Here is a 20,932-nt window from a genome sequence, read left to right on the forward strand (position 1 = left end):
AACGAGAGGAGGGCGAGGAGGATTCAGTCTCCTCGCTCCTCTCAGGAACCTGACGATCAGGTCGTGCTTCCCCAGAGACTTACCTTGAACTGCTTCGTGATATGCGGCGATAGCGGCCACATACACCTTCAGGGTGGAGGGAGACAGCCTTCGCTCCAACCCATCTTGCAGGAAGGAAAGCACGACAGAGATCGAGCATCTCCTGGGGTCTTCTCGACGAGAAGAGCACCAGTTGACGAAGAGGTTCCACTTCAACGCATAGACATGTCCCGTGGACGATGCTCTAGCGGAAGTGATGGTAGCCGCCACCGCTGGTGGCAGGGAACTCAAACCTGACTCGTCCCGTCCAGGAGCCACACGTGGAGCCTCCAGAGATCGGGTCGAGGGTGCCAAAGGGTGCCCCGTCTCTGAGAAAGGAGATCCTTCCTCAGAGGAATTGGCCAAGGAGGTACTGTCGCGAGGAGTACCAGTTCGGAGAACCAGGTCCGGGTGGGCCAATACGGCGCAACCAGAATGAGCTGCTCCTCGTCCTCCTTGATCTTGCACAAGGTCTGTGCGAGAAGGCTCACTGGGGGAAACGCATATTTGCGTAGGCCCCGCGGCCAGCTGTGCGCCAGTGCATCCGTGCCGAGAGAGCCCTCAGTCAGGGGATAGAACAGGGCGCAATGGGTCGAGTCGTGAGAGGCAAACAGATCTATCTGTGCGTCCCCGAACTGGTCCCAAATCAGCTGAACCGACTGGGGATGGAGTCTCCATTCGCAGGAGATGGGCCGAAACCGTGACAGCTCGTCGGCTGCAAAGTTCCGATCTCCCGGAATGTAGATAGCACGAAGGGACCTCAGGTGCTTCTGACTCCATAAGAGGAGGTGGCGTGCGAGTTGCGACATACGGCGGGAGCGTAGACCACCCTGACGGTTGATGTACGCTACAGTCGCGGTATTGTCTGAACGGACTAGTACGTGTTGACCCCTGAGCAACGTGAGGAAACGGTGCAGGGCAAGGCGTACTGCCAGCAACTCGAGGCAATTGACAAGCAGAAGGCGCTGGGGTCCTGTCCAGGAGCCCGCGGCAGCATGTCCGTTGCACATGGCGCCTCAGCCCGTGGAAGAGGCATCTGTGGAGACAACAACATGCCTGGAAACTCGTTCTAGGGGAACACCGGCCCGTAGAAACTGAGGTTCCACCACGGGGTGAAGGTCTGACGACAGGTCGGAGTTACTGTAACTCGGAGCGTGCCATGATGCCATGCCCACCTCGGGACTCGATCGCGAAGCCACAGCTGAAGCGGTCTCATATGAAGCAATCCGAGCGGCGTTGCCGCAGCTGCAGATGCCATATGCCCCAGGAGCCTCTGAAACAATTTCAGTGGGACCGCACTCTTGTTTAATGGCTGAGTGGAGAAGGCGACCAAGTCCATGCCGAGAAAAGAGCTCCCCTGCACGGGGCAAAGTTTACTCCTTTCCCAGTTGACCCGAAGGCCCAGACGAGCTAGGTGCCGGAGCACTGGGTCCCTGTATTCACAAACCTGGTCTCAGGAGTGAGCTTAAGACAGCCAGTCACCGAGATAGTTCAGGATGCGAACCCCGTGCTCCCATGGAGGAACAAGGGCTGCCTCAACAACCTTGTGAAGGCGCGAGGAGACAGGGCTAGCCCGAATGGGAGAACAGCGTACTGACATGCGCGCGCCCTGACAGCAGAACGTAGGTACGGTCTGAGTCGAAGGAGAACGGAGACATAAGAGTAGGCGTCCTTCAGGTCGATCGCTGCAAACCAATCCTGTGGCCGCACACATCCAGAAATGCGTTTGGCCAGGAGCATCTTGAACGGCAGCCTGAGAAGGGAGCGGTTCAGATGCATAGGTCCAGGATTGGCCGTAACCCACCAGACTTCTCCGGGACAATGAGGTAGGGACTGTTAACCCGGACCTCATCTCGGCTGGAGGGACAGTCTCAATCGCACCCTTCGCCAGTAGGGAGCAACCTCCGCTCTCATGATAGGGGCATAGCCACCGACGAAAGTGGAGCGGACTCCCGTGAAGACGGGAGGAGACCGTGCGAACTGAATCGCATAGCCGAGCCGATGGTTCGCACGACCCAGCGGAACAGATAGGGAGCTCTAGTGCAGGCTCCCAACTGTGCCAGCGGAGTGAAGAACCACAGACGTCCCCCCGGTGGTGCAGCGAAGCGGAAATGACCAGCCTAGACGAGGGCGGCATAGCGGCCCGGTGTGGGGGCAAGGTCATAACCGCACCCTGACAGAGGAGGCCAGGGAAGGACCAGCGTTCCACGGGGGCCTGCTCTGTCAGGGGTCTGGCGACAGAGGGGGACAGGGGCGAAACGGTCCGTGGACGGCACGCCGTGTCAACCACCTCTGGGGCAGAGGGGGAAGAGGAGAGCACGGCTTGTGGGCGGCGCTCTGTGTCGTCCGAGAACTCTGTATGCTCAGAGAGGAGAGAGTCAGTTCTTCCTGAATAAGGATTCTTCCCCAGCCCTCCACCGGGGAAAGGAGTGGCCCTGCTACCAACTCCTGGAAAGAACTGAGTCTCATCTCTGAGCAGCCCATCTCAAAAGTGCCGCTTAACCCGGCGTTTAGCGGGGTGCGGGGCTGGAGAGGGCTGAGGCATCCCCCTACGGTCTTCCAGAGCCAGGCCCGGGTGAACGGGCGGGGTTGGAACCGTGGGAGGGAGCCTTCGGCGGTGGGCAGACTGAGGGATCTGAGCGGACGGCGGGGCCGTCGGGCAGAATAACCTCAATCTGCTCACGGGCGGTTGAGAACTGTGGGCAGAAGCACTCAACCGCACCGCCGAAGAGGCCGACCTGGGAGATGGGGTGTCGAGCAGACGGGTCCGCCCGACATCTTGCACATCAGACCGGTCAGCCCCAAACTGGTGAACATCACCTGACTCCGAGAGCGTACGGCCACTTTCGTCGCTCGGAGAGCAAGGTCAGTGGCGGCGCGCAGCTCACTGAAGAGCCTCGGGTCAGTCCCGCCCTCCTGCATGTCCATGAGCGTCTGGGTCAGGTAGACCAGCAGAACGGTCATGGGATGCAGTGAGGCAGCTGCCTGTCCTGTGGCACTATAGGATTTCGCCACAGATTACTGTGACGAAAAGAACTACAGGCTTGGACGGGTGCTTAGGATTGCGCCGGGAAGCACTCTGAGGACACAGTAGCATGGCAACAGAGCGTTCAACCGGGGGAACCCCAGTGTACCCATGGGCAGCGGCCCCTGAGGGGAGGAAAGGCGGATGAGACCAACGAGAGGACCCGTGAACTCATCATGCACGTCCGGGAGGAAAGATATTGGGGTTTGCCGTGGACGCGTCGGCGGCCTCACCCAAAAACCAATCGTCCCGGGAAAGCATGGCCATCATCTCCGGATCAGACTCAGGCACAGCCGTATGCACACCAAGGGGTGGCAGCTGTGAAGAGTCGTCATTTCCAGAAGAATCAAGCCCACCTAGTGATGCTGCTACAGACACAGCATCATCCTCTGTAGCTTCAAATGAAAACACACGGGCCACCCGTGGGTAGACTCGTGGAATCATCAGTTCGCTAGCGGGCACCGTCATTAAAGAGGGGGGGCTGGGGCGTGGACACAGAGTCGGCGCCTTGTTCCAGACCAACACCCTCAGGTCACCCTGTCCACCAGCCGAAGATCGGGTAGTGGATGAGGGGACTCTCACTCTTGCGAGTTCACCGAGTCTCGACCTATATATGACGCGATGATCACGTTCCCAGAGAGAACATGAGTCATCCACGAGCGCTGTTCAAGCATGATCAAAGCCCAAACACACTAGACAGCGCTCGTGCCCATCAGAGTCCGATACCAGTCCGCTGCAACCAGAAATGCACGGGCGAGCCGTCTTTAAAAAGACGTGCCGCGTGCGAGCTCTTTTATGAGAGGAGAAAAAAACTCCGCGATGTTGAAGCGCACAGGGAGACACACACACACTGGCAGATCACTGCACAGATCAGCAGGCACTGTGAGCTCGCTGCAGATCGCCGTCACACCAACACCGGAGAGAGAAGCTCGTCTCATAGAGCGAAGTCAGAGATGATTGTGGAGTGAAGAAATATTCTTGGCTCCGAAGCGAAAACATACCTGCATGTTGCCGGCGTCCTCCTTTATACCCACGCGGTGGGGCGGAGATACGCTATGCAAATTCCGCAGACCCATGGCATTTCATCGCCATTGGCTCGTTTTGTAATACTCGAAGTCGATAGGTGTTCTAAGCGAAACCCCCATTCGTCGTCATCCGACGTAACTCGGAGTGACTACGAAAGGGAACAATGTATACATTTAATGTATGTTATATACAAATACATGTGGAATAGAGAATAGTTCAAAAGATTTATTATTTCAGAAGTGCAGTCGTTCATCATAGGAATAGATTTCATATTACTGAAGTGAATTTAGGAAGCTGAAATCCAACTCACCATGAAGACACTGTGGTGTTGTTTATAGTAACTAGCACCAAGTTGGTCTGGTCTAGTAGCTCTCTGCAGTCTTCAAGCAGCTGCTTGATGTGGCTATAAATCATCACAATTGCCTGAGGAATGGGAAAGGTTTTGCCCTTGTTATCTTTAGGCCTATTTCTGGCTTCCCTGAATTCCTTCAGAAGCTTGAGTGCAACACATTCTGAAACCCTGTTGGCATCAGGTCTCTGGGCAGCCTGACCATGAGTCATGAACAGTCTGTGAATAAAAAGATGCATGATTGTATTATGTATGATTAGTATTCTATGGTTCATTATAGCTTTGTAAACATATAGACTGATTATGTTTTGGAATTGTATGGCAATGAGAGATAGACTTTATGATCTATCCTGGATCTCATCAAAACAGTTTTTTTAAAGTATTTTTAACCTTTGAAAGGAATTAAATTATACAGGGAGCATTCAACAAGACTCAAATTTAACACCGGTGCACTACAATTTAACTCACCTCTCAGCTGCTTGCTGACCAGGGGCTGAGCCACTACGCTTCCGAGAAGCTCTCCAAGGACCTTCCAAGGTCTTTTTCTTGCACTTAAGGGAATACTTGGAGGGGGACTGATCAATGGTATGCAAATACGAATACAACCGCAAGATCTCTGCTATCTCGTTAGTTGATAAACCAGTGATCGTGCGGTTGAGACTGACGAGATAGCCTGCCAGGTTATCCACTGCCTCCCATCCAGGAACACCCCTTGAATCACATCTACTGTCCTAGAAATGGAAACAAAAACAGAATCCTGGATTAGGAAATTATTTTGATACTTTGATAAACCATTCACAAATTACAAGCATCAGGTATTAGAAACTTTACCGGAGCTGGTGTGCTGGGCCCAGCACAGGAAATGTCTTCAATGTCAGGACTGTAAGAGCCACCACTTGGCACACTGGTTTCCTAGATTTTTTAAAAACATTTTAAAGAGAAGAATAAACTTCAGTTACAAAATTGACTGTTCAAATTGACTATTATTAATCTTTTAATTAAATGAACGTTTAATCATGAAGCAACTCATTCATTGCTCCTAAAAACATTAACATTCCTATGTAATTTTAATTCAAAACGATCAAGAAAATTGACATTACCAGAGGTGAGATCAATGAATCACCATGACTGCTGGAACTTGCAAGGGTGTGTGTGCCCAAATTGAGGTCTGCCGCATCACATATTGTGACATCCAGACACTCATCCTCCTGAACTTCAACCTCCATCTCTGGCAAGGCGATTTCATGTTGCTCCAGTGGAGAAAGCAGGTCTCCTCTGTCAGACTGTGCCAGCAAGTACTCCACAGCTCATCTGCCATAAAGATTCAATAAACATTTTGTAATAAGAGCTATATATCAGGCTAAAGCAGTAGGCTACAGTGCATGTGATGAATGTAGTGTTGCTAATGAAAAATCTATTTTGCGATTAACATGAAAAATGTAAAAGCAAAAATCACAAAAGAAAAACTAAAACAAATACACTTCAACTTCACAAACTGACATATCTTATAACTAGGAACAAGCACCTTTACAGCAATGATCAGTCATGAAAACGATGGTCTGATTGGTTAGCGTTCAGGCAGCATGCAAAGCCTTTGAAAACACACAGTGATGCCTGGAATCACTATCGTAATAGTGTGTACAATGGTGAATCTTACCAGTGGGTTTCCCAGGAGGTTTGAATTCTGGCAGGAGTGCACATCCAAGGACTCTGTTGCTGAGGACATTCATGTGGGACATTAAACGTACATCATACATTTTAGTAAGTGATGTACCACTCATGTCCACAGCTTGATGAGCTCGGTTGATGTTCCACCTAGATGCACCCTCAAGCATGTACATCTGCGTATGTAGTGCATTACATCTCCAACCTGAAAGACAATGTTTCACATGATTAAAATACTATTATATAACCCCCCACTCAGAACCACCAGGCCTAAGAAAAAGGTTTGTTTCCAATTTGGTGCCTTTAATTTTCGAAGTCAGCAACTTCAGTATTGTGACAACACTATTTAAATATATGCATAATATTGTTTTATGATTTCAATTTACCTGGAATAAAAGTGCACTGGTGGCGATGGAAGCTTTCCAGAGAGGAGGACCCTCTGCCACACCTCAGTACATCCAGAACCTTGTCACCCTTCTGTAAACCGGAGCCCAGTTTTGTGTACAACTGAACACCGGGTGGATCTTGGATGCAAGGTAAGTGTTTCTGCTGTACCTCCCACACACGTGTCATGCTCTCTGGATTGATGAGGCGCAAACCAGTGGTGTCGGTCAGTTCCCACATGGAGTCCAGCAGTCCTTGTATCAAGACACGAGTTTCTTCAACTCCGCGTGTCCCCCTCCTGCAGTGCTTGGCCAGCTCACTGGAGGTGATGCTTGACAGGATTTGGGCCTCTGTTGAAATATGACCCCCATGTTTTTTTAAAAGCATGGTCTTTTTCGCCTCTTTAAGACGAGAGATGTCATCCTTGTCCCATTCAAATATACAGCTGGACAACTTGGAGCAGAAAGTGCCATACAGTGGATGGTGCTCCGTTGTAAGGCCAGCAGTAAACCGCCGCATGAAGTGGAACACATCAAGTCGCACTGTGATATTCCATGGTCGGAACCAGGTAAGAACTGGAGTCACGCCTACACCAATGAGAAACAAGGAGTGATTGTTTTCTCAGATTTACATTTGCATCATTAAAGAAATATAATAATGCTGTTTTACATAAGCTTTTGTCTACTTGATTGCAAACACTGAACAGGGTTCTCATAGTAAATTGCTACTGTAAATAGAAATTAAGAATTTTAGAACCATTGTAAATAGATCTAAAAAAATATAAATTTCTATAGTAAATAGTTCTAAAAATTCTCTTTATGAGTGTTCTTAAAGAATATGAACAAACACCTAGAAAAACCATGTACAGGAATGAAATTTAGTTTTTAGTAATTTAGAAACATGCCTGAAATGGTTGCTAATATGAATTAGAAATACAAACACATTCATATTAGGTAAAGACTTAATGTAACAAACCTGTCTCGCTGCAGCAGTCCCGGTCAACGTAAATCACAGCTGGCTCTGGCTCCCCAGCATCCTTGTATCGCTTTACGATGCCCTGACACAAGTCATCTATGCCAGCTCCCTCACCAGTGGTTAGGACACAGTTCAGGACTTGGCCAAACTCATTGCCAACATTGGTCATCCATGTAGCAGTGTCCGCAATGCCACCAGCAAGCTTTTTAGTTATCTATATAAATACACAAACATTACAATCAGATAAAAATCTCTGAACATCAAGTTGAAATTAACATGCATTTGCCTCTTTTTATATACATTTACCTTTTTGGTAGAATCAAGCTTCAGGATGCTACCATATGTTGATGTTATTACACCCTTTAGCTCATCAATGTGACTCAGGATCTCGTTGGCATGAACCGTCTCAAACCACTGTGCCAGAGGTAGGGGGCAAAAAGGCGGTGGCTGCTGATATACCACTTCAGCCTGTGTCAGGGCACATTTCTTTTTGTGAAATTCACAGTCTGTCAGATAGTTAATGGTACGTCTTGCCCACTCCTCGCTGTGAACTTCTTCAAGCGCCTGCTGCAAGAAACTGGAGCTGTTCCCAGCAGTTCTAGGCTTCAACAAAATCACACACTTCCTGTCAAGTGCAAGGTGAGTGGTAAGAACAGCGGGGAATTTGTTTCTGTGGGAGGGATCTAGTTGTTTGAGGATCTCCGAACTCCAAGGGCAGACAGGAATCTTACACTTACTGCAGCGAGGGTAGTCTACTCCAATTAAATAATATCTCGAGTCAATATCAATGACTTCCCTCACTTTTGTGTAGATTCCTGAATGGTGCATCTTCCTATTGCACTGTGTGCACTTCAGAGGAATACCCCACATTCTCATTGGGGCCCACAGAAACATACGCTGTCTAAAGTAGGTGTTAGGATCAGGAGGTGAAGTTGTAGGCTTGCTGGGACTTGGTGGATGAAACCAGTTTTGAGAAAACTGCTGCTTAAGTCGTCCTGTGGCGTCATATAGACACTGCGCGATCCACTTCTGGTCTGCTGGCTTAATAACTCGACAGAACTGTTTGGGGAGAAAACTCACCCAATTCACTACTGGAGGCCTCAGGTTAATTTCCATGGATGGTGTTTGAGGTGCAGTTTGTGGAACGCCTTGCTGCTCTTCAATGTATGCGGGTGATTCAGTAAATGATGTTGTTGGAGAAGGTGTTGGTGGATCTACAGATTCTGTCCCTGCAAGACTGGTACAAGGATGATTAGTTTCAATGTGGTGAAGAAGTCCAACCGCACCCCAGACTTTTGCACCACACTGGTCACAACATTCTTGGACATGGTAATCTGACAGATGTTCGGAGAAACAGTCCACATCAATGTCTTCACCACAAAGACCACACTTTATTGAAGAACTGCTCTCTGGGACTGATCTTGAGCCTGCACTGCTCTCTGGGACTGATCTTGAGCCTGCACTGCTCTCTGGGACTGATCTTGAGCCTGCACTGCTCTCTGGGACTGATCTTGAGCCTGCACTGCTCTCTGGGGCTGGTTTTGCGCCTGCACTGCTCAGTGGTCTTGCCTGAGCACCTGCACTGCTCCATGAGGCTGGTCTTGCCTGAGCACCTGTACTGCTCTCTGGGACTGATCTTGCCTGCGCACCTGCACTGCTCCATGAGGCTGGTCTTGCCTGCGCACCTGCACTGCTCCATGAGGCTGGTCTTGCCTGCGCACCTGCACTGCTCCATGAGGCTGGTCTTGCCTGCGCACCTGCACTGCTCCATGAGGCTGGTCTTGCCTGCGCACCTGCACTGCTCCATGAGGCAGGTTTTGCACCTGCACTGCTCTGTGGTCCTCCTTGCATGCCTGCACTGCTCTGTGGTCCTGCTTGCATGCCTGCACTGCTCTGTGGTCCTGCTTGCATGCCTGCACTGCTCTGTGGTCCTGCTTGCATGCCTGCACTGCTCTGTGGTCCTGCTTGCATGCCTGCACTGCTCTGTGGTCCTGCTTGCATGCCTGCACTGCTCTGTGGTCCTGCTTGCATGCCTGCACTGCTCTGTGGTCCTGCTTGCATGCCTGCACTGCTCTGTGGTCCTGCTTGCATGCCTAACACTGTCTGCTCTGCTGACTGTAAAAAAAGCATTAGTGTTTTCCCTAGGATTAGTGTTTTCCCTAGGTTTCAAAATCTGCAAATTATCAAAATCAAAACTTTGCTGAAAAACATGTTGTACACAATTACTACATGCAAACTGTCGTCTGATTCATAGGTTGTTGTTCTTTAAGGAAAGTAATACACCTTTAAGTAGAATTGTAAAAACACCCACCTTCAGGTCTTTGTGCAGGCATCTTTTTACTGCGAGTTAAATTGACATTTATATGCATTTTATTCAAGTAACCTGTTATACCATTATAAAGACCTCACTGATTTACATTAAAAGCTAAGAAATTAATCTAGTGTACTGACAGCATTTGCACTAAATTGCACAGCTTTGCTCAGTTTGTGCGCATTATATATATATATATATATATATATATATATATATATATATATACACACACACACCTTTTTCTGACTATTATTTCATGTCAGGCTTTACAGCTCAAATAATGAACATTTTTCTCTTATTAAAAAATGTTTTTAAATTAGTAATGATCACCAGCATAGGTAAAATAATCACATTCATTACATACCTTATGATAACCACATTTGCAAGTGATTATTTTCCCAAATATATCATATGCACAGGTCTGTTTGTGTAATGGACAGTTATTAATTCTTTCCAAGGCATGCTTCCACTTCTTCGCCCCTGGCTTCTTGCCTGTTGAGAAGTGGTACTTCCCTTGGGCATACTTGCACATGATGTCATGCCAGTATGAGTCTGGTTTACCAGTCTTAGTCATGTCTATAAATATGAAACAACAGGGTAAATACGAGACAACTTGAGAACAACTTCATAGAGATACAAATGAAATGAAATTTAAAGAAAAGGCTTAGGGGAAAACATTTAAGACAAATTCTATGTAGAAGAGGGATTTTACACATGGATGGTTGTCAAATTACGTATGTTTGTTAATTTAACCATGTTAAAAGACAATTTTTAAACTATGGTAAATAGAATGAATGATTACGTTGCACTAAATTCAAATTGGTGCAATGAGGGGTGCAGTGAGAGGTGCAGTGAGAGGTGCAGTGTGCAGTGAGACGTGAGGTGCAGTGAGAGGTGAGATGCAGTGAGGGGTGCAGTGAGTGGTGCAGTGAGAGGTGCAGTGAGAGGTGCAGTTAGAGGTGCAGTGAGAGGTGAGATGCAGTGAGGGGTGCAGTGAGAGGTGCAGTGAGAGGTGCAGTTAGAGGTGCAGTGAGAGGTGAGATGCAGTGAGGGGTGCAGTGAGAGGTGCAGTGAGAGGTGCAGTGAGAGATGGGGTGCAGTGAGTGGTGCAGTGAGAGGTGAGGTGCAGTGAGAGGTGAGGTGCAGTGAGAGGTGAGGTGCAGTGAGAGGTGAGATGCAGTGAGAGGTGCAGTGAGGGGTGCAGTGTGCAGTGAGAGGTGAGATGCAGTGAGAGGTGAGATGCAGTGAGAGGTGAGATGCAGTGAGAGGTGAGATGCAGTGAGAGGTGAGATGCAGTGAGAGGTGCAGTGAGGGGTGCAGTGAGAGGTGAGATGCAGTGAGAGGTGCAGTGAGGGGTGCAGTGTGCAGTGAGAGGTGAGATGCAGTGAGAGGTGAGATGCAGTGAGGGGTGCAGTGAGAGGTGCAGTGAGAGGTGCAGTGAGAGGTGAGATGCAGTGAGAGGTGAGATGCAGTGAGGGGTGCAGTGAGAGGTGCAGTGAGGGGTGCAGTGAGAGATGAGAGGTGAAGTGAGAGGAGCAGGGCCAGGGAGAAGAGAAGGCCCAAGGAGAGGGCAAGGTAAAGGTGTAAGAATGTGTGGTGGTGGCATTCCAAGGGCTGCAAGAACAGTAGTCAGTGATGAAATCCGTGCCACTATCATTGACCATGTAATCAACCACGGTCTTTCACTAAGAGAGGCTGGAAAAAAGTAAAGTTACTGTACATGTGGACATACAATTCCCAACCAAGAAATGTTGTGTAAAAACGGTGGACTGCATGTTTTGCATGTTTTTCAAACTGAAACACTAAAGTCTATGAAGTTTTTGTAATGTCAACAATAGCCAGTATTTTGAAACTGGGTGTACTTTGATTGACTGCATGTACCTTGTGACGTGAAAACAAGTGTTATTCTTTGACAGAATAATTTCATTCTGAGTCTGAGTCAGATTTTCAGTGTTTTGGTAAAGTTAGTGTATGCAGAGAAAGATGTGTTCTATTTTGAAATGAAGAGTGTGTTTTTCAAAATGTGTTTTTGAGAAGAAAATCGTCCATTTGGCCAATTGTGTTTTGTGGGTGTGAGTCTGTTTTAAGAGTTTAGAAAAATTATCTGAAGTATGGGTAAGCGCTTGTTAGCGATTGAAAAAAAAAACTAATAAATTGAAAACAGTAAAAAGCAACAGAGAGTAAAAATAAAGCAGTTCATTATGTAAAAATTATAACATAATTAGTTTCTAAAGTTATTAGGCTTTTTATTACGGTTTTATTTGTACACTCTATGGTTAATACAAAACAAGTCACCACTCTGTATTTTAACATTAATCATCATAGGAATTATTATCCTCATTTATAGTCCATATACTGTTATCTTAAACCAGTCCGGCTAAGCTTTTGCAGTATGAAGGCCGCGATTTATATCACTATATCAAAACATGGCCTCCGAACTCTATATAAGTGTTAAAACAACGAATTACAAATAAAGATAGCTGAATTAAACGTGTGCAACCTAAACCGAGTTTGAACTGTAATGTCCAACGAATAGATAATTTTTCTCTTTCACGTTAAAATGTTAATTAAACTGTACTTGCCTGCATCAAAACACAAAACCGTCTCAGGTAGTGATGGGGTGAATGACGAGTCCTTTTCGCGCCGTCGCTCTTTATGACGGTGGTCACGAGACTATGTTTCGGCCAATGACTGTTTTGGCCCGTCCAGCCAATGGCTGTTTTGCCCCGCTGTTCGGAACTGTTAGGACCCGCTGTTCGGAACTGTTAGGACGTAATTTAGGATTGTTAGGACCTGTGTTAGGAATTGTTAGGACTTATTTAGATTGTGTTAGGAATTGTTAGGACTTATTTAGATTGTGTTAGGACTTGTGTTAGGACTTGTAACAAATGGTTAGGAATAGTTAGGCTGTCCATTCGCCGGAGGGTACGGCCACGACTACAAGCTGGCTGAAAGGGGCATGTCGTTTGTGGATTGGTGCCTTGCAGCGTCGCTGCCCGAGGCCAGTGTAGATCAGCAAGAACTCAACAACAAAACGTACCGCTCCACAAAAAGACGCTCGTTCGCCCGAACAGGGACTTGAACCCTGGCCCCTCAGATTAAAAGTCTGATGCTCTACCGACTGAGCTATCCGGGCTCTTGCTCGAGAAGTGTGCGTGCTGCGTCGGAACGCACAGCAAAATGAATCGTATTGGCGCAGAAAAAAGAGTGTCCTCCAATGCATTGCGTTTCCTTCTTCGAAGATTCAGAATGGCCGTCAAAACGTCTGCTATGTCAAAATATATTTGCAAATTAGTGGGAATGCAGCCTAGTAGACTGATAATAATAGTAATTAATGGAAAATAATGCTAGGAAAAAGAACAAAAACTCACTGCTACTTGTCTGGAAAGCCTCTTCACACGCTTCAATGCTGTTGACTTGCCGCGCTCTTATCGTTATTGCAAACTTGTGTCAAAGGCGCAGTTGTTTGTAGCAAATAGCAAGCCCGCGGCACTCTAGGTAACAGCCAGCGAGTGTACTGACACCTAGCGATTAGAAAATATACACGCACCATATTCTCTCTGAAGCAAGATTCTTCCGAAATAAATAGGAGCATTTCGTTTTCAGTCTTTTCTCTAAGGGTTCGAACCTGAGAGCTCGTGCTTTCAAAGAAGGTCCCAGTTTCAATTCACTCGAACATCCAGAGCACATCAAGGGCACGCGCCGTGCACAAAAAGAGTAGTCTGAAGGACAGGTGGCGACATGGAGCTCAATTTCAATGGCACCCAGAAAATCTTGCCGTGACCCGGATTCGAACCAGGGTTGCTGCGGCCACAACACAGAGTACTAACCACTATACGATCACGGCGAACTACCAGTCTACCTGACGTGTCCTTGAATACAATGGGGCCTTGTCATCTTTAGCTTGCAGACAAAACTGTTTCTTACCAACATAACTCTTTTCAAGGGCAATCCTGTAACAGTGACTCTGGAGAAGAAGTCACTGAAAAGAAAAGGATTCTGTTTTTCCTTTTATAAAGTTTAAGCTAGGCCTCCAGAAGGTTACAAACTAAAGCAGGCGCATGCTGTCAACGTAGTCGGTAGGATTCGAACCTGCGCGGGGAGAGCCAAATGGATTTCTAGTCCATCGCCTTAACCACTCGGCCACGACTACAAGCTGGCTGAAAGGGGCACGTCGTTTGTGGATTGGTGCCTTGCAGCGTTGCTGCCCGAGGCCAGTGTAGATCAGCAAGAACTCAACAACAAAACGTACCGCTCCACAAAAAGACGCTCGTTCGCCCGAACAGGGACTTGAACCCTGGACCCTCAGATTAAAAGTCTGATGCTCTACCGACTGAGCTATCCGGGCTCAGTCGGTAGAGCATCAGCAAGAACTCAACAACAAAACGTACCGCTCCACAAAAAGAGGCTCGTTCACCCGAACAGGGACTTGAACTCTGGACCCTCAGATTAAAAGTCTGATGCTCTACCGACTGAGCTATCCGGGCTCTTGCTCGAGAAGCGTGCGTGCTGCGTGGGAACGCACAGCAAAATGAATCGTATTGGCGCAGAAAAAAGAGTGTCCTCCAATGCTTTGCGTTTCCTTCTTCGAAGATTCAGAATGGCCGTCAAAACGTCTGCTATGTCAAAATATATTTGCTAATTAGTGGGAATGCAGCCTAGTAGACTGATGATAATAGTAATTAAAGGAAAATAATGCTAGGAAAAAGAACAAATACTCACTGCTATTTGTCTGGAAAGCCTCTTCACACGCTTCAATGCTGTTGACTTGCCGCGCTCCTATTGTTATTGTAAACTTGTGTCAAAGGCGCAGTTGTTTGTAGCCAGTGGCGCAAAAAGTGGGTATGCGCTATATGCGGCGCATAGGGGCGCCGCATCATGAGGGCGCCAAAGCGATGGTTAAATTTTTTTTTATTTTTTATAAGTTATATACATTTATATAAAATTTATACAAGTTAAATATAAAAAAAGTTATATAAATTTTAGAGGACTAACAGGCTAGAGTAGGCGTCGGTGCCCTCATAATATTCCATCATTGAATTTATTTTGACATAGAAGGGTATCGCGAGCGGGCGGGGGCGCGCGCGTGAGCGCTGAGGAGCAGCACAGGAGTGCGTTATCGTTGAAACTCGAAAAAGATGAATGAAGCAAAAAAGCGGTCGGGGGTTAAAAATAGAAAAAGAAGGAGGTTAAAGGAGATGGCATGTCAAGGGATGCGACAGCAGCTAAATAAGTGGATGGTGAAATGCAACAGGTATGTGATGTTTGTGCTTGGAGGAGGCTTGCAAATATTCATGTTAACAGACTAACGTTTGCTAACTCTGGGAATGTAGCAGCCAGAGCTAGCTAGTTTAGAATTTGCAAAACCGAGGTTGATGAGCTGAAAACTAAAAAATATAAGGTACTGTTGTGGAAATTTTAATATTCATTTATCCCAAACAGGTATCATAAGAGAAAGAACCTATTCAATGTATAAAAGTATATGTGTGTACGTGCTTGTGCGTGACGTTTCAGGAACATATGGGACAGGACCTCTGACCTTAGGGACGGTCAGATTTGGCCAGTTTATTTCAGTACCAGTTTGTGTCTTTAAGTAGCAGTAAGGACCTTATCTGAGTGGGTGAAAGGTACAGCGGGTGAGGAGGAACCTTGAAAACAGTATAAAGACTGTCTCATATCTTCCATTTGTGTGTCACTCTCTTGCACAGCGTAACTTCTGTGTACTAGACTGAACCTATTCTTGCAAGAATAAATACTTTTCTTTTTATTAATTTGACTCTGAGTGTCTCTTACGCAGTGATGATGTTTAACAGAATTTTTGCCACAACAATTTTGGTGTCAGAGTGGGATTCCTTGGAAGTGCCTTCTGGACCTGAGAGCGGACGGTCTTTGGCCACCTGGACTGAGCAGTTCCAGCTCTACCTCGTAAGCTTGAGAGAGAGGGGCCGACCGCTATCGGGTCCGGGAGGGGCTCCACTGGAATCAAAAGAAAGCGAACCCGTGGCAACCAACATATCTCTGGTAAGAGACGTCTAAAATATTTTCTTTTGGGGAAAAGTATTTTGTTTCGGGTATGAAATGTGAGTGAACCATATTGGCTGAGGGCTGTTTCTGTGGTACGTAATCTGAGATTAATTGAGATCTATATATAGATCAAGAGGTTTCAAACAGATACGAGAGGAAATTATCTGAGATTAATTGAGGTCTGTAACAGATCAAGAGATTTCAAACAGATAGGTAACCTGAAAATGAGTTGTTCCGCCACGGAGCAAATTGTTTTTAGGTACTGAGGCTAATTAGGGGGAACCAGAACAGTTTTTGGTAAACCTTAATTAGGAGGGCACTAATAGTGCAACCCGACCGATTTGGGTTAAAAGAAAAAATCGGGTCTGTTGGGGACGCCTAACAGATCAGGAAAACGCGCGTTGAAGAGAAATCCACAGAGAACAGAGAAGCAGCCAATATGGGGAAGTCTCAAGGTAAGCATGCAAATTTTGATACACCGGTTTTTCTATCAAATGAGAAAATTATGGGGGAAAATTTATGTTTTAGATATTGAAAAAACTGAGAAAATACCATGATTTCCCCAGGGAGGGAACACTGAGCACAACTAGACTGAAAGTAGTGCGAGAATCAGTTGAACAGGGCAGTGAGAAACAAAAAAGGTAGTTATGGCTGTGTTCAACATGTGTAAGCAATGTGGACAAACAATGGATTGTTGTCTTAAAGGGGCAGCTAAAAAGGAACTGTCGAGAGAAATAAAGTTTTTACTTCTTCATCCAGTAAATGGATGCATGACATTAGATGTCTAGAGAACTTAAATTTATATGATAAGGATTGAAGTTGCAAGCAGCAATAAGGCTGTCTGTGTGAAATAGGGGATTGTTATCAAAACAAGGGAAAGATTGGAAATTCAAGTGTCACTATGACGGGTGAGAGACTTGATGGAAGAAGGAAGTGAAAAAAAAAAAAAAAAAAAACAAGAAGGTTGGTGTGTGAGATATGTTTGTGTGGGGATTGTGCAAACAATCATGTACTGGTTAGATAATGAAGGAACTGGCATGTAGAGAAAAGAAAGAATTAGCATGTAGAACAGAGGATGCAGAAGGAACTGGCATGTAGGGAAAGATGGAAGAAATATAGTAGAAAACTATATGTGATGAAAATAAAATGTCTGACAGAATTTATGGAAGTCAAATTAACTGTTTAAATGGTATGAAAAATGAGTTTCAGAATAAAAATAAGGCATTGAGTATGATTAACGGGGATTAATGTGATATAAAGATAAGGAATGTTTCATTAAGCAAAATGGGGAAAAGTTCTATATTTTAATGGTAAAATAATGATTGAAATTAGGTTTAGTTTTAGTTTGATAACCATTGTGTTTTGAACCTAGGGTCCAGCTATGCTGGGGGTACAGAAACAGGGTTTGCTTATTCACCTCGGTTTCCGGATGTTATATAAAAGTACTTGTTCTGTAATTAGGGTTGTTGATGATAATACCAAATTAGTAAAATGTAAAGACAACTTTGACAAAAAATTCTGGAAATCAATAATGTATAATGGTGGATATTTGTTGATATTAAGTCATTGAAGCAAAAGATATTGTCTGTTTTATAAATGAAATTATGGGTCAGGATAATTTCCTTGGACAAGTATGACTAAAGTTAAACGAAAACTTTGTGAAAACAACTTAGAATATTTTGAGCATTTCGATGCAGCTTATTAAAATTAATGTGCGGCCAATGATAATGATGAAGATTATGATTTGGCTATTGTGATTAAATCCGCCACTGGTGGACTGTAAAAGTATACAGAGAACTGCTTAATCAGTGGCTCTGTTTACATTCCTGAATGGGACACACACTGCTTCAAGGGTGTGCAGTAAGTTGGAGCCGTTTGCAAGCTCACAGTGATCAAACTATAGTAAAGGACAGGTGTCTGATGCTGTAGTTGAGGCTGACACATGAACCCACTAGATGACAGAGAGTGTCTTGATTGTGGTCAGCAGGACAATTTAACACGTAACTGTAAATGCCCACCGAGAAGGTGTAAAAAAAACAAAGTGTAATATAGTGACACATTTCTGGTAATAATGTGGGTTTGAAAGTAGATCAGTGTTTATATAACGATATTAAAGTTTTCGTCTGAGAAAGAGTAAGAGATAAAAACAAGGTCAAGAGATTGAAGTATTAAAGTGAATCCTTTTAAAGAAAAGATCTATAATAGTAATTTTTAAAAGTGAATTGATGAATACAGGTTGATGTAAAATTAATGACTCCAACAAATGTGAGTAGCAAAATATATCAAAGTAACTAACAGGATGATTGTGTTGTAATTAAACATTTAAAAAAGGATTTTAGAGTATATAGAGAGACTAATCTCACAGATGATTTACAATAACTGCAAAAGTATCACAAGCAGAGAGTGCTTGCCTCGTCAAAAAGTAAATCCTAATTGAGATTGAGAAATGTGAAACGTTATTGAGAACTAGAATAATTATTTTTATGTAAGAACAAATAAGCAGAAGTAGTAGGCTACTGAATTAACAGTTGCTAAATGTAAAATGTGTAGAAAGGCATCTGATTAAACAAACAGCTTGAAAAGTTGACCATGAAAGAGCTAGAAGCTGATGTTTTGCTTTCAAAAGATAAGTCTGCTATTGGCTGTAATGAAACAGTTCGCTTATCTAAATCTGATGTGTGCTGTGGCTGAAAGTGCCAGTGCGACAGAGACTCAATCTGAGTGGAAATTTGTAATGTCTAGATTCCCTGACGTGGGCAAAAGACAACTGTAAAACTATGTTTATTTGAAAACACATGTAATTTCTGGCAAAGATGCCTTAAGCTGGGATAGAGTTAAAAGATGGTAGATAAAGTCTGATGTTAAAAGTTTTATGAAAATGCAGTGTACCTCAGAGTCTCTCTCTGATTCAATGTCAGCTAAAAGCTGTTATCTGAGCCTGTGTCATAAGTAAAGCACAGTGTTTAAGTTGAAAATCATAGACATGGAGAGGTTAAAAGAAATCATTGCCGTTCAGAGGGCAATTTGTATTTGTAAATGGATTTAAGTAAAACTGAATGACTTTAAAGAAGTCTTTAAAATAATAATACAGACCTTAAACGATAGAGGTGACATTTTGATTAGCGTATTTTAGGACCAGTAACAACTTTGTCTCATTTAGTCTCCACCATTCAGGACCGATGGCTCCGGCTACAGATGAAGTACACTGAATGTACGGTTGTGATCTAAATTCACTGAGTATAGTCTAAGTAGCTAGGTTGCTGCTTTTAAGATAGTTAATGGATTTAAGTGATTAAATACTGTTGTTATTAACCTGTCTCCCTGTGAACACTATTAGGCAATCGGAATGGCTCTGGTGACTCTTGAACGTGCCTTTCCTAAGCTCCAGAAAACAGCTGAGTTCTGTTGAAGAAAACTGATTGTATTGGGAAAGAGCGGTCACCAGTGTGTACAAGTGGCTACTCAATGACGGGATGATCTTCCTGGCCAGGGGACAGCCCAACGCAGGGGGTCACGAAACATTGGGCAACTCCGGATGGAGGTTGTTATTTGTGAGAAAGGTATGAGAGTTGAGCGCTGATTACTGGAGGCCACCGGGGTCAGCAGAGCATTGAGAGGTGAGATGGGCTGTGAGGTTAAAATTAACTTTACGGCAGTCTGACCCAGAAATGTGAGTTCCTCTATACCACTCACCAGAAACCGCATTGATTGTATGGCTTGTTTTTCATTGTGACAAGTGTCTGCAACTATGCCAGGGGACGACACCCTGAAGAGAAGAAAATTAAAGATAAATGATTAGCGGGAGTGGACTTTCAAAAGCCAGCTGATTCCATGAGGTGATTGCCATTATTTGCTGCGGAGACAGTAACAAAACTTAATTATATGAGGGACATGATGTTGGTTGCCATATGGGCAAGTAAAATGTATAGAAGAGTTAATTTTGAGCTAATATGTTTATAACATAGTTTTAACTCCTGAAGGTCGTTAGGCATGGTGGTGGCTAAAGATGAAGACAGGCTTTTGTAGATTTGAGAAAAGTCTGGATAATAAAGCTGAATGGTAAAAGGTTAATGTAATACATTTAATATTACATTTTGTCTAAATTACAGTCTTAGGAGGCTGTTGAAAAGATTATTTGTTTATAGTGAGAGAGGCTGCTTGAGTGGAGGAAGGGATGGTAACTGTGTCTGTCTTTTTGTTATCGGCCTGCTAAAGAACAAAATAGTGATAATGAACCAAAACAACCCAGCTGACTTTTCTAAGAAATTGATCATGAACAGACATGCTTTGTAACTGGTTAAGAGACCATGTAAAATTAGGTAAAAGCTACAGTAAAATGTGAAGTTTAAAATCTTAATTAAAATTTAAATCTTTTTAGAGATGATATAATGAAAAGCGAACATTAAAAATGAACAGTTAAAATATGTGTCTAATATGAGTGTGTGTGATGGTGACTGCACTCTATGTCTTGTATGTGTTAGTTTGGGGTACGAATACTGCGTCTGAATAGTGTGTATATTGTGTCATTAACCTCTGGAATGAGGGTTTTATCATTACAGATGGGTTAAGGCAAATGACAAGTTTTAAGGAAGCTAATAGTTTTGAGTCAATCTGATGACAAGATGATGCAGAAAATGGGACGAGCTTTAAATGGATTAGTTATCCAGCTCTGTCTGCTACTGGTAATTATGAATCAATCTATGGATTAAAAGCATTTATGTAAATTGGATTTGTGAAGTTGTAGAGAGATGTCCATCATGGGTTGAGATAAACTAAAATGTTATAGATTTGCAGGCAATAACAAAGTGACATATTGGCTAAGTCAATATCAAATTATCCAGAGAGTCCTACACATTTATGAATATTGTGAACAAAAGGGGGAAAATGTTGTTTGACTGACATTGACCAAGTCTGTACAGCACGACCTGACCTGACAGAAACAATTGAAACAGAATTTTCAGAAACAATGTTTGTAGATGACGGGATTAAGAGACCAAACAACAGGCCTGAAAAGCAGGATACACTGTAAGACTGAGGGCCGTTGCCCTCCAAATTCTCTGATAAGAAGATGTGTTTGTGGCTTTAAGTCATA

The 20,932-nt window shown here is 44.7% G+C and overlaps 4 non-coding genes across 4 annotated transcripts; all 4 read right to left on the minus strand.

The window, feature by feature from the left end:
• Positions 1 to 12,879: 12,879 nt before the first annotated feature.
• trnak-uuu (transfer RNA lysine (anticodon UUU)) lies at positions 12,880 to 12,952 on the minus strand. The gene has a single exon. It is a non-coding gene; the product is annotated as a tRNA-Lys (tRNA).
• A 639-nt stretch (positions 12,953 to 13,591) lies between these two features.
• trnah-gug (transfer RNA histidin (anticodon GUG)) lies at positions 13,592 to 13,663 on the minus strand. Its single transcript has one exon. It is a non-coding gene; the product is annotated as a tRNA-His (tRNA).
• A 224-nt stretch (positions 13,664 to 13,887) lies between these two features.
• Positions 13,888 to 13,969, minus strand: trnas-aga (transfer RNA serine (anticodon AGA)). The gene has a single exon. It is a non-coding gene; the product is annotated as a tRNA-Ser (tRNA).
• A 122-nt stretch (positions 13,970 to 14,091) lies between these two features.
• trnak-uuu (transfer RNA lysine (anticodon UUU)) lies at positions 14,092 to 14,164 on the minus strand. Its single transcript has one exon. It is a non-coding gene; the product is annotated as a tRNA-Lys (tRNA).
• Between the last annotated feature and the right edge of the window lie 6,768 nt (positions 14,165 to 20,932).

This window comes from Siphateles boraxobius, unplaced genomic scaffold (assembly GCF_051911475.1).
Source record: "Siphateles boraxobius isolate OS27281-9 unplaced genomic scaffold, OSU_SipBor_1 6, whole genome shotgun sequence".
Classification (NCBI taxonomy): Eukaryota; Metazoa; Chordata; class Actinopteri; order Cypriniformes; family Leuciscidae; genus Siphateles; species Siphateles boraxobius.